This window comes from Rousettus aegyptiacus, unplaced genomic scaffold (genome assembly GCF_014176215.1).
Source record: "Rousettus aegyptiacus isolate mRouAeg1 unplaced genomic scaffold, mRouAeg1.p scaffold_m13_p_1, whole genome shotgun sequence".
Taxonomy (NCBI): Eukaryota; Metazoa; Chordata; class Mammalia; order Chiroptera; family Pteropodidae; genus Rousettus; species Rousettus aegyptiacus.
In genome coordinates this window covers 80551650-80564520 of record NW_023416284.1, presented here as the reverse complement: position 1 = coordinate 80564520, position 12871 = coordinate 80551650, and the positions used below count along the sequence as shown (strand labels likewise).

Genomic DNA, 12871 nt, shown 5'->3' with positions numbered 1-12871 from the left:
GTGAAAACAGGAAGGGATGCTCAACACATCCTTAAAGTGTTTCCTGTAACTTAAGCAAGGCGAGATAAAACGACTTTCCCCTAAACATCTGAGCACATGCAGTTAGTCTCATCTTGAAATTAGTTCCATTTCTATGTGGTTGAAAATCCCACCCATGTAACAGTTTTCCAGGTCTCTACAAAACAAGAAGTATTGCCAATAAAATATTTATTGAATGATAATGATCTTGCTTATAACCTCCGTGGTGTCTATCCCTTTAATTAACTACATTCATTGTGTTGTCTTTGTGATATTTTGATAGTTTCCAGATGTAGATATACCTTATATGAATAGAAAGGGGGGAAAAAAATCCAAAGTAACTCAAAATAGAACCAGAACTGTAGCTACCACATGTGTTTTAAATATATTATCCATACAATTAAGAATACAGTGTTATAAACCAGCTCTATAAATCTTATAATAAAAACAGTAACACACCAACTCTTCTTAGCTGCAAAAAGGTTCTTAATAATACTATAGATTCCACAACAATGTGGCTTTAGAATTGGCTTAATATTTAATAGGAAGAACATTATGTGGCTGAAATAAATCCTAGCACATGCCCTCTTGTGTACCTAAAATGAAGGGGAAAATATCTTCTTGCAAGGCAGAAGTAGCTCAGCATGTACCTGGCTTCAGTATTCCTGGAAATCCTTCAGATTTTGACTACCATTTAAAAGTGCTAGAAAGTTTAATTTTCAGACAGGGCTTCAGGCATTGTTCTGTACAGATTCAACTGAGATCCTTTGCTTTCAACTTCAGACAAATCAGGAGCATGAGGAAAGCTCTGTGTTGATGTGAATAGAGTTTGTAAATTATTAGATGCTAGCCTATGCAAATGTCAGCAATTAAAATGACTAATTATGCTTCTAACCTTGACTCAATTGTTAGGAAAAATAACTTTCTGAAACTTCCAACAAGAAAGTATTTCAACACTATGAAGAGCTTTTATCCTGGAGTGGGGGTGAGAAGTGATACATTAAATAATAATAATACATATAGATATAGATATTACAAAAGAAGTTTTATTTTGGAAAATTATGAAGATACTCAAAAGTAGAGATAATAGTATAATGAGTACTCACACACATACTTCCTAGTTTCAGCATATGGCATTGTATTTCATTTATTTCCTCCCCTCCCCCTACCAAAAAAACCCAAATTATTTCAATACCAGACATCACACAAATTCAGTGCAAACATCTCACTATATATGTCTATGACATGAGAATTCCTTTTTCAAAATAGCATAAGCACAAACCCACTCACATTTAAAACAGTAAAAATAATTCCTTAATATTCTCTAATATGTAGTCAGTCAGTGTTCAAATTTCCCCAAATGTCCCATATTTATTTTTTATCAAATAGATCTTCAAGTTTTAAGGATAGTGGCTGTTTTTAAGGAAACCACATAGCTGAAATCCCCTTGCAGTTCCTCTTAGAAATATTTCTTTAAATAAGAGCTTAGTCATGGGCAATTTATCACAGATTTAACAATCACTCTAGGCTTTACTGAGATGGGCCTATACACTGTGCAACAGGAGAAACCGACTCTACTAAGGGTAGTCTCACTATCTCTTACTGTAAAGCAGCAACTTATGGTGCAAAGAGCTGGGAATCAAGAAACTTTGATTCTAATCTCAATTCAGTCATTATATAACTGTGTGACCTTGAACAAATCCATCTTCTTTTCTGTGTCTTAGTTTCCAGGCTTGTAAAATGAGTGGCTTAGCCTATGTAATCTCTAAATTTCTTTCTGGCTCTTAACATTCAACATGTTTGAGTTTTTTGTTCAATTAATTTCAAATACTGTATCTATATGATGTTATTTGCAAAGATGAGAGCACATATATTGTAGAATAGAGCAGGGTATCTGAAATTATAAGATCAATTAAATCCTGATTCCAGTTTTCTTGGATAAGTCAATAATCTTTCTAAGCCTGAATGTCATACTTTATTACAATTATTTATCTTATTTATCCATCTCTCTACCAGCTGTAATTTCTACCGTAGTATTCTCTCATACCCATCTTTCTATCATCAAAGACCTGGTAGGTACCAGGTAAATGCTTGTAAACACACGGATGGATATACAATCTGATGATAAGAATAACTGCCCCATCTACCTTACGGGATTATTGTATAGTGAAATGAGCTAATATATAAGAATGCACCTTTTATATTACGTATTAAAAACATTAAATGTTATTTGTATTTGAAACATTGGAAGTAAAATATTTCATTTACTCATAAAAATCTGACCTTGCCTTTAACCTTTGGTAAGAGATGAATGATAGGCATTTTTATCTTTCCTACGCTAAATTTTATCTCTCTTTGGAAATTTTTACTATACATCTTTTTTTTTTTTTTAATTAAAAGTACACTTCCATGCTGTCATCATTTTTAATTTTTTCATAATCATCTTTCAGGGGAAGTTTTTGGAGTAACTGGTTAATAGTTTAGTGCCAGCCTAATTTAAATAAGGCATTTTTATTAACTTCTACAAATCAAAATAATGCAAGAGGTAGTGTAACAGCAACTGTATATATCAGCTATGAATTTTCTGATGACTGAAACATTCACTGAAACTATTTCCCTAAAGATGACCCTGATTTAGTTTCTACTATAGTTGAATTGGACAATTCTGCCTTTGAATATTTCCTCAACTGACCTTTTTTTATAATGACACTAAATTTAGTTTATCATTTAAAGATTCATAATTACACTTGAGTATCATTTCAAAAGGTGAGTATTTCCCTTAACTGTGTTCAAATCTGGTACAACCCCTAGAACAGCATTTCCTGAAAGCAATACTAGTCCTAAGCAATAATGCTCACAAAACCCACTGACTGGACAAATATATTCAGGAAAGTTTGCATATTATAACCTCCTCTTGGTGGTTCAAAAATACCTTAGTACATGATTCTGAAAGGCCTTGCTATGAAGCTATATAGTGCATTTTTTTTTGTTGTATAACGAATAAGTGTAACTTGGCATTTCTCAAACTTATTTCATGTATCACTAAGAAAAAAAACACTGCCAATTAAACTAGGACTCAATGCTAAGATGCCATCAAATATGACACCAGAGATGTTAAAATTCAAAAATATGTGCATCTTGGAATCAATGAAATGTGGTATATGACCAGAGAACTCTCCCCCTCCCCCTTTTTATTCCTTTCAAACATCCACCATGGACATACTAAGAATCTAGTGTTCTCTGGAACAACACTCTAGAAAACTACGCTCTAGTCTAGAGCTTTCACAATTATTTCAGAGATATAGAGAACAAGTTAGTTTTTCCTATTAAGAAGTAAAAGAAGCAAATTTTAAAGTTAAAAAAAAAGAAAAATACTGGTCACCCATTTTTGGTGTGAAATAAACCTTGCTTGGTTAAAACGTAATTTCCAGGTCCACACCAGCATGTAACTGTCCAGCTGTCCTCAATGAGCATGTAAATCTCTTTAAATTAAGATGGCATGTAATTAAATTATTCAGCCGTTTGACAGGCTTCTCTACGCAGGTAGTTTACTTTCATTTGAAGTAACTCTTTTGCCTTTGAAAAGCCCCACACCCAGAAGTGACTCAACTTCATAACAGCTCCATTAACATCTCCAGTACTTTACAGGCAATAGGCATGGGCGTAAAGCATCTCTACAGTGAGTCAAAAGAAGTGCCTGTGTTGGGGGCGGGGGAGAGTTTAGAGGATTAGTAAATCTGTTTAAAGGGAAAGGGTGCCTTGGATGGCTGGGGTCTTCAGGCTCCCTATGCATGAGTTCTCTGACCCCAGTCGACCCACTCACATCTCTCTCCATCTTTCCAATCCGACGCCTGAGGAGTGTGGGCATGATTCTGGGGACAGCGTGTACCACCCCAGGCTAACCCAGGTCCCCATCTTCCTCCGCACGCCCAAGCTTAGAGCCCCTCGACGCTTCTGAAAGTCTAAACTGGATGAACCCATCTTTCTGGACGAGGGTAGTTCCTCCAACTTCTCCAGCCAGGGCCTCGCGCCGTTCTTCGGGCCCGGGACAAACAGCCGATGACCCCAGAGGCCCGGGTCACCTTCACACTCGCCTTTGACCCGTACCTTGCAGCCCTCTCCTCCGCCCCGGGGCTGATCTCCCCTGCCCGCTTTCTCCTGGGCCGGGGCCTGCCTCTCCAGGCGGCGCCCACCTTCCCCGGCCCCGAGGGAGCTGCGGGGCGGGAGCAAAAACTTGTGAAAGGTCGGCCGCGCTTCCCAGGGCGCTGCATCCGCCGCGGAGATGCTGGCAGCCGGGGAACCGCGGCGCGCGGCCCTCTCCTTATTTAACCACCCGGCAGAGTTTCCATAGCTCCGCCGCCATCCTCCGCCCCCTTCCTCGCGCCCAGCCCAGCCGGTGGGGCATGCGGGGGGCGTGCGCTGCACTGGGACCCGCGTCGTTTCCAAGTTTGGGGCATTGGAGGCGCACCCCCAGTTTCCCCCTCCTCCTGCAGCTGTACCACTCCTGCAGCCCCAACCCAGCTCCCTCCCACTCGCCCGCACCTCGGTCTGTTCCCCGCCGGGCTCGGCGCCTGGGCCCTCAGGCTCAGCGCAGCCCCCAGCCCAGCGGCGCGGGGGAGGGGCGCGGCGCAGGCAAAGTTGCTGAGTTGCTCTGCACGCTCAGAAGTTGCAGCTGAGACGGCAGCTTCCCGCCCCCTTCCTGGACTCAGCGGCTCGGAACACACACCCACCCGTCACCACCCGCTACCTGCCCTCGCCCCTGCGGCCCCCGCCTAGTCTCGGCAGCACCCCTCTTGGCGCCCGCGAGCAGCCCAGGTTTCCAGCGGAGGCGGGCTGGGGGCGGGCGCACCCCACCTCCCCACTCCGCCGGGGAGGGGGTGGTATTGAAGGGGGACGATCCCTTCTATCCAGTTGCTGTGCGGCCGTGGCGCTTTTGCACTTTGTAAAGCTGAAGGAGCTGGGCAGGTTTCGCCCGCCGGCCTCCGTGCCCTCCTGGAGCAAAGCGGAGTGTGCAGAACGGGAATGGGGCCGTGTTCCCTTCCCCTCCGGCAGGGGGCTTCGCCGGGGGTGGCGGGAGGGGCTCCGCTGGGGGCTGAGGTCGCCAACAGGTGCTTGCGAGCCCATGTGACCAGGGAGGGGCCGCGCAAGGGAAGCCGGGGATAGTGGCGGGGGCCGGCACCTTCCCAGTGCCCCGCAGAGCCTGACTGCGGGTGCGCCCCGCCCGCGGTGGCCTGGTGTGCTGGCGGACGGTTCTTCAGAGCGCGGGTGCCCTCGCAGCCTGCCGGGGTGGAGGAGAAAGAGGAGGGGGAGGGAGGGGATGCGAAAGTGGGTCAGGAATGTAACTGGACTCTGCGCAACCCCCCTCCCCACGAACCCCCCTCCCCCGGTTGCGAGCAGAGGCGGCCAGCGCCAGCCTTGGAAAGTGAGTCGTTTCTGTTGTGGTTCCCCAGCATTATCGGTGGATGGTTACCAGGGGATCCCGAGGGATGTGTTTCCTTGTGACCCTTTGGGAAGAAAAACTTAGTTGCCTCAGTAACCGAGTTTGGCTTGGATGCAATGATGCAGTGAATGTTCTAGGTGAGCCTGACCGAAAGGAGGCTGCAGTTGCACTGGGGGGTGGGGGGGGGGGTGGATTAATTTTTCTTATTACTGAACCAAAACGTGAAAGGAAGGTTGGTGAGGTGGTTTTTTTTTGCCCTGTTTCGTGTTTGTTTTTTACTGTTCCAGAGAACAATTAAACGTTTTTGCGTTAGAGTTTGAGGCTCCCAAACGCAGGCTCAGGCTGCCATAAATTTAACAAAGTTCTTAACAAACGCTGACTTAGTTGATACAAAGGTTTGAAGTTGGTATCCTAGAGTTGGAAGGAGCAGGGGACAGTGACAGTTTTGTATTTGGGGAATGCTTGAGAAACAAACATGAAAAGGCTTTTATTAAAAGGAGAAGGGGGAAAAAAACAAAACAAAACAAAACGAAAAACCGAGCCCTCGAAGCAGAAGAAGTGAGAGCAGCCCAGTTAGTTCCCTCCTGAGCACAGTAGCATCTCACACCCAAATATATGATTAGGAGAGGGAGGCATCCAGATTTGAAAGTAGTGGGCTTTGAGTTTGAATACTGGTGACACACAGAGTCAAGGAAGAAATAATTTAAGATAAGACTGCAAAGAGAAAGCTTAGTTGTGTTTAGTTTGCAGCCCAGATTCTTCTTGAGCACCTTTCCTGAGTTTTGTCCCATTTTTCCTTCTATGGACTGTAATCACAAAGTGCTGGACAGGGCTGCAGAAGCAAGGCCTAAAGAGTCATGCAGCTGAAAACTCAGAAAAAATGTGTAGCTGCTGGAGTTTTATTCAGAGGCAAAAAGGGTGTGTTATACTCTAAAGAGATCTTAAGAGTTATCTGAAAATGTAACTTAGGAATTATTGTAAGTTTCTGTTTCCAAGGCAACCGTACATAAATCTAAACTGAGATGTATTTTGCATTAGGGTATGTTTTGAAAGAAAGCAAAAACTATTATGTTGAATTTTTATAAATTGAATCACATTATAAATATATAAAAGATCATTTTGTTTTGAAAACTTTTGGAGATCTAACCATCCTTAGTTTGCTTTTTAAAAAACTTCCCTGAATTGTCTAATTAGTAAAATGAGAATAATAATAATAATAGTGGTCTTGTTTAGGGTGGCAGACTGGACTTTTTACATCACTCTCTAGGTAGAGGATCTTCAGTTCAACTGGCAAAAGTCTTTCTTTTCACTTATGGTGTTTGCCTAAACTGTAGAACAACTATAGTTGGAAGCTGACAAATTCCCTGTGTTGAATAGTTTTGCATTCTGAGTGAAAATGGCAGTTATACATAAATTTTCTGGAAACTGAAAAAAATGAAAATGTTCATGACCTTAGATTTTGTCATTCTGTTAAGGAGCATGATTTCCCTCTTGGTGAGATAATTAGACTTTAAAATCTTGGTTCAAACCAGAATTGTTCCTATAGAAATGAATTGAAAAATTTTTTTTTTTAAGTTAAAAAATGAAGTGGCAAACTTTCTCTTTCCTCCCATCCCTTCTTCCCATCCCCTAATTTCCTCTGACTTCATGAAACATTTGTATGTAGATTGATCTTCGTTTTGGTTATAAATAAGATTTATAAAGCAAATTAAGGAATGAATATCTTAAGAAAGTATAGGGTCCTTAATATTGTGAGGTTTTTTCTTATTTTAAAACACTTGTTACATACATTTTTGGACGCCTCAGGAAATCATCTATATGTAGCAGGTTTTAATGTAGACTGTTCTAGATACTGCATTTGTAACCATTTACTCACTGCTACCCCCCAAATTTTTTTTGAATGAACATGTACTTTATCTTAGCTACCTACTTTGTGTATGGAACTGTCTTAAGCACTGTGGAGAATACAGAGAAGTATATTTGTGTTCCTAAAAGAGTTTAATATGAGTTTAGTCGGGGACCATAATTAGATGACAAATATAAGAAGTTTAACTGTTCAGAAGTTACATTTAAAAAGAAAAACAGTAAAAAAAAAAGTGTACATATGCATAAGAGGAGATAACGGATTCATCGAGAGTTATAGAGTTGAAAAATAGAATAATGAGAGATTAAAATTTTTTTCTTCTATTTATTTTCTAAGATGGTAATGGTGAACCTGGATTGCTTATGTGCAAGAATAAAGGTTTGCTTATTTTAGGGAGATTTGCCAGGCTGCCATTGTATGGCTGACTGTCAATGGGAGGTCAGTTATAAAGTGCCCGGGGAACTTCCCCGAGGGAGTTGTGGTGGGGAGGCTAGAGAGCAGGGGGTGAAAGAGAAGGTAAGAGAGGGCACACCCTTACTTAAGAAAGGCTCAAATGTTGCAGGGTGTTCTTTGTGTTCTGGGAGGGTAGCTGTCAGGTGGCAGCCATCAGGAAGTGCTCCAGAGGGAGGTGGTATAGAACTTGAACTTAGGTCTTAAAAGATGTACCCAATCTTTACAGCTAGAGAGAGAGAAGTGGTAGAAGTGAGATAAGCTAAGAGTCAAGAAGTTGCAAGACATGTTTGGGGAATTTGCATAGGTCAGCTTCTCTTAAGGAGATGGATCAAGTATGAAGTTATGTCATTTGAATGATAGGTTAGGGACAGACTACTGAAGGCCCATAAATGCCTGGCCAAGTTTGGTATTAGGGGCAGTCCACTTTCTATAGCTTAGGCTATGAAGGTGTTGAGAAATTGTGACAGGATTTTGAGTAATAGATATGCACAATGTTAGAATCGGAGAAAGTTAATCTCGTGAGTTAGATTAGAGTGAGAGTTTAGGGACCACAAGTGACTATTTGCAGGAATCCGTGGGGACCTGGAAGAGGATGGTATCGATGGGAATCTGTTGGAAGGCAATGCACTGTGAGTAGTTATAAAAGGAAAACTGACAATGTTTTATAGTGTTTGATGCGAAGGGCAATGGACTTGAAGTGTCTAAGGTAACTGAGAATTTAAATTTAGATACCTTTAGAGGGGTGGCACTGTCAACAGAATTTGGAACAAGAAGCCAGTGTTCAAGGTAAACTAAAGGGTTAATTTTGAGAAATGGAATTTGAAGCCATGATTGGCAGCTGGATTTAGGAAAGATGGATGGGTCTTGGCTGAAAGTAGAGATGTGAGTCATCTTCATAAAAGTAGGTGATTGTCGCTTAGAGCTGTGAAATGAACTCTTAAATTTGAACTTGGTGGTAAATAATTACGGAACATTAGCAAAAATTTACATATATATCATTTTTCAAAATTCTCCTCCTTCCTTATAAAGTACGATAAGGTGATTATTCCTGGAGCTTTAGCTAGAGATGATCTACTGAATCAGCACTGTTTAACCCAAGTGCTTTAAATCTAGTAGCTGACTAACCTGGCTCATTACATTAAAGGGTCCCATCCCATAGGCACTGAATCACAGTCTCCTGGGCTGGCAGTCTGTATTTTTAATAAGCATTACAGATCACTCTGATGTGGATTCCTTTTGGGGAACCAGTGCCTTAGCCAGTTTGTTCAACAGTCAGAAACCTCCCCCTGCGTCCCCTATCTCCCCTGGGAAGAGCAAGAGTTCTTAGTTTTCATGTGTTGGTTTCAACCTGTTCTTTTGCTTTTGTATTTGATGGACAGTCATTGATTGGCAGCACTTGAAGTTGTTTATATACACATGACCTGCTGCTTTCCAAATTTAGGACTGGTTTGGAAGCCTGGATGGATGTATCCAAACTCCTCTGCCCTGCTAGGTAGGAAGGATTGGGGTTGAGGTGCCATATGTGTGCCTAGTGACTCACATTTTGTCCATCGAAGCATGTTGAAGATGATGCAATAACCTGGGCCCTGGGCAGACCACTTCCTGTACCTTTGGCTACACAGATCCAAGGTGTGGTATTTGGCAATATTTTCAGGAGGAGATTGGCTGATCCTCTCCAGGGGAGCTAGGTAGTCAGAGGTAAGGGAAGGCAAGCTGTCAGCTCTAAACACCACAGGTCTTCTAGTTGAGAGAGAAATGAGTAGTTAGAAATGTGGGGTTGGATTTCTGAAAGGAGACAACTATTCACACCTCTTTCAAGGAATACATTTTTAGCTATGTAACTTTATTTCTTTACTATTAGAAAACAAGTCTGTCCTATTAAGCAGCAGCAAACATTTTGTCACAGCCAACTTTCAGTTAGCCAGATGCTAATTATCTGGCTACAAAAGATCATTTGCCCTTCCTTTTCCTTTCTTGTTTATAAGCTATAATAGGACAAATTCATATGTCCATATTTTGTACATGTCTGGTGGACTTGCAGGCAGAAACTAATGATTAAAATTGATGGTGGAGGTTGTAGGGGCAGCAGCATCTTCCCCTCCCCCCACATACAGAATTTAAACCATTTTTCCAAGTTTCTAACTGTTGAAGCCAAGGATAGGTCATTTTGTTGTTGAGCTCCCCACCTGCCCCCCTCTTCCCCGAAGAACAGTAGAAGAAGATAGAATCTAGATGTTTTTTTCTTAATTGTGGTAAAATACATATCACATAAAAGTTACCATCTTCACCATTTTTAAGTGTGCAGTTCAGTATTGTTAAGGACATTCACTTTGTTATGCAGTAGAATCCAGGTTTTTAAATTCATTTAGAATATAAGGGAATATTCTAAAAATGTCAGAAAATGAAACACAGGTGACACAAAAAACTATGAATGAGAGACAATGGTCTTAAGTGCAAACACTTAACGCATCCATATTCCCTCCTAAGAGGAGGCAGAGATGGATGGCTCTTTGCAGGATGAGCTCACTCAAGTATGTCCTTTCACAGCAGCTAATTGTAAAATTAGTCAATACAGAAGAAAAAGGCAATTTTGTGCTTGAGATTTTTTTAAGAAGCCAGAAATAGTGCTAGTATCTCCACACAGATCTTTAAAAAAGTTTTCTTGAAGCCGTGAAGAATAAAAGAAAATTCTCAGTCAAATGTGAATTTACAGAATTTAATTTACACAATTTCCTAGAGTTCCAGAGTTTGTTATTGTATATTCTGTGAAAATATTTTCTTGACACATATTGAGGGGTAGGTAATATTTGCTGCTGTTACCCTACTTTTTCTATTGAAATACATCTTATTTATGAAAATATGGGTGTCAACCAAAAAAATTCTAAATGAGCAAGAACCTCTAAATTCATTATCATGTAGGTGATCACATCACTAAAGGAAAGTTTTTAAGGTTAATGGTTTAGATTCACAAGGAATATTAGAAACATCATTGCTTTCGTTGGAGTTCTATTAACAGCTCACTTTTTTTTTTTAACATTAAAAAATTTATTCTCACAACCCCTTACTGTTTATACTCAGTCATTCATAATACCCACAAAACAGGTTTGAAGCTAGTCAGTCCAACAGGATGTCAACTGCAGCTCCAAAGAAGTTGTGAGTTTGTGTTTTACCGAAGGAGATATGCCTTCATTTATCTCTCCTGGCTTTGGAGATTTATAGTTTATTTAACAGCCGTCCATTTAAAAAGTGCTGCCGAATTTGAGAAAACTTACAGAATCCTTCTCCAGAGTTTACCTTCTCCAAGACTGCTTTAGTAAACTTTTACTTATCAGTCCTGAGAAGATGTGTTAAAACCAGTTTGGCAACTTTTTTTTTTTTTTTTTTTTAATATACCATGCTAGAGGTCTTTGAGAAAAGAGTGTTGAAACAATATCAGTGTTGGAACTAAAACTGAATGATTTTCTGAAACGAGAATATTCGTAATATATATTTCTCTGTGCTTGGAGGATTCATCTTTTAAAAGCCAGGATTTTGTGGTGAGACTTAATTACCAGTAGAAGTACGGTAGCAATAGGAGGCATGGGCAATTTAGAGTTTCATCAGGAACTGGAAGATAGGTTCTTTTGTATGAATACCTACATAATCACAATCCAATATAATCACACACCCACACCCAATATAATTTACTGATTCTGTTTAGAAGCAGACTTTATATAGCTTTTTGAAATATAGTATTTCAAATGAGCGCCTTCTCTAAAGGATTATCTTGGGAGTCAATACCTTAAGGGATTTCAAGGGTGCGAATCAACTATTTCGTATTGCAGTTTTAGAAGATATTTGTCCTTCCCTATGCAGTGTAATCATGAGCTTCAATGGATTTTCCAAAAGGAAAGCAGCAGTTAATTCATATTGCCACATCACAAACCTACACAAAATGCAAGTTTAGATGGTCTTGGGAGTCTCAATTTCGACTTTTCTTTTAAAGCCAAGTATTTACATTTTGCTATATAAAGGTATTTCAGCTTTTAAAGTCAAACCATCCCACAATGTACAATGAGTCTGTTTCATGGTGAAACTGTGGTAAACGTAGGACATTTCTATGCTGTGTGTCAGTACAGAAATGTATTGTTCTACAGCCATGCCCCTTTGCTTTGTCATTTCTGTGTGTAACAGGGCCTTCTGCCTCCTGAAATGTCAGCCTAGCCCTCAGACTCATGTGTATTTAGCTTTTGATTACCTTGGTCCTCGGCCAGCCTCACATTCGACACTTTCAGCATAGGCACTATAGGTGCTTCTTGATGTTGAGCTGTTAATCTTTTTATTATTTCCTGTCACCTTTCCCCATGATTGATGCTTTGAGTCTGAGGGGGGAAAAGTGATGAAAATGACTTTGAAAACAGCTTTTAAAAGGAATATTTTAAGTTGGACTTGGGTCTTACCTGAGACCACAAAACAATTTAAAAAGCACACAGTCTGTTTTGTAAGGTAGTGCTTGAACACTGTAGTAGACATGAAGAGGCTTTTCCTGGTATTTTTGCAGTGATTCAGATCTCCATGTCTGTGATGTGAGGTATGGGGAGAACTCACAGATGGTTTGGATTTAGTTGGATGGAAAGGTTACAGAAAAGGGGTCCTCTTTCCTTTGGAATTAAAAATAAAAATAAAATTATTTTTGATTGTAAGCATTACCAAAACTCAGACCCTGTTATTTCCCTAGTATTCCCTCTACCCCATATCCAATTCGCTAATTCTTGGTTTGACTTTGAGAATGCTCCCCACACCTCCTGCCCAGTCCTATAGAATGCAGGGTGACCCACTAGAATGTGGTACAAAAATCTTTGCACCGCTATTGTATTTTCAGTTTGTCCTTTTTTTTTTTTTTTTACTTTGTTAAAATTGTGGCAAAATAGTTAGATATAATATAAATCTTGCTATTGTAATCGTATTTAAGAGTACAATTCAGTGGCATTAATTACATTCAGTGTGTTGTACAGCTGTTACCACTTTCTTATTTCCAAAATTTGTATCACTCCAAACAGAAACCTCACCCATTAAGCAGTAACTCCCCATGTCCACTTTTACCCTCTAATCTACTT

At 40.5% G+C, this 12871-nt stretch overlaps 1 protein-coding gene across 1 annotated transcript in view; it reads left to right on the top strand.

Moving 5' to 3' along the window:
* The first annotated feature begins 5339 nt into the window (after positions 1 to 5339).
* The window catches only part of RREB1 (ras responsive element binding protein 1), a 165112-nt gene continuing 157580 nt past the window's right edge, over positions 5340 to 12871 (top strand). The window contains exon 1 of the mRNA XM_016161005.2: positions 5340 to 5440. The gene's annotated coding sequence lies outside the window, so the exon portion shown is untranslated. The remainder of the gene's footprint in view (positions 5441 to 12871) is intronic.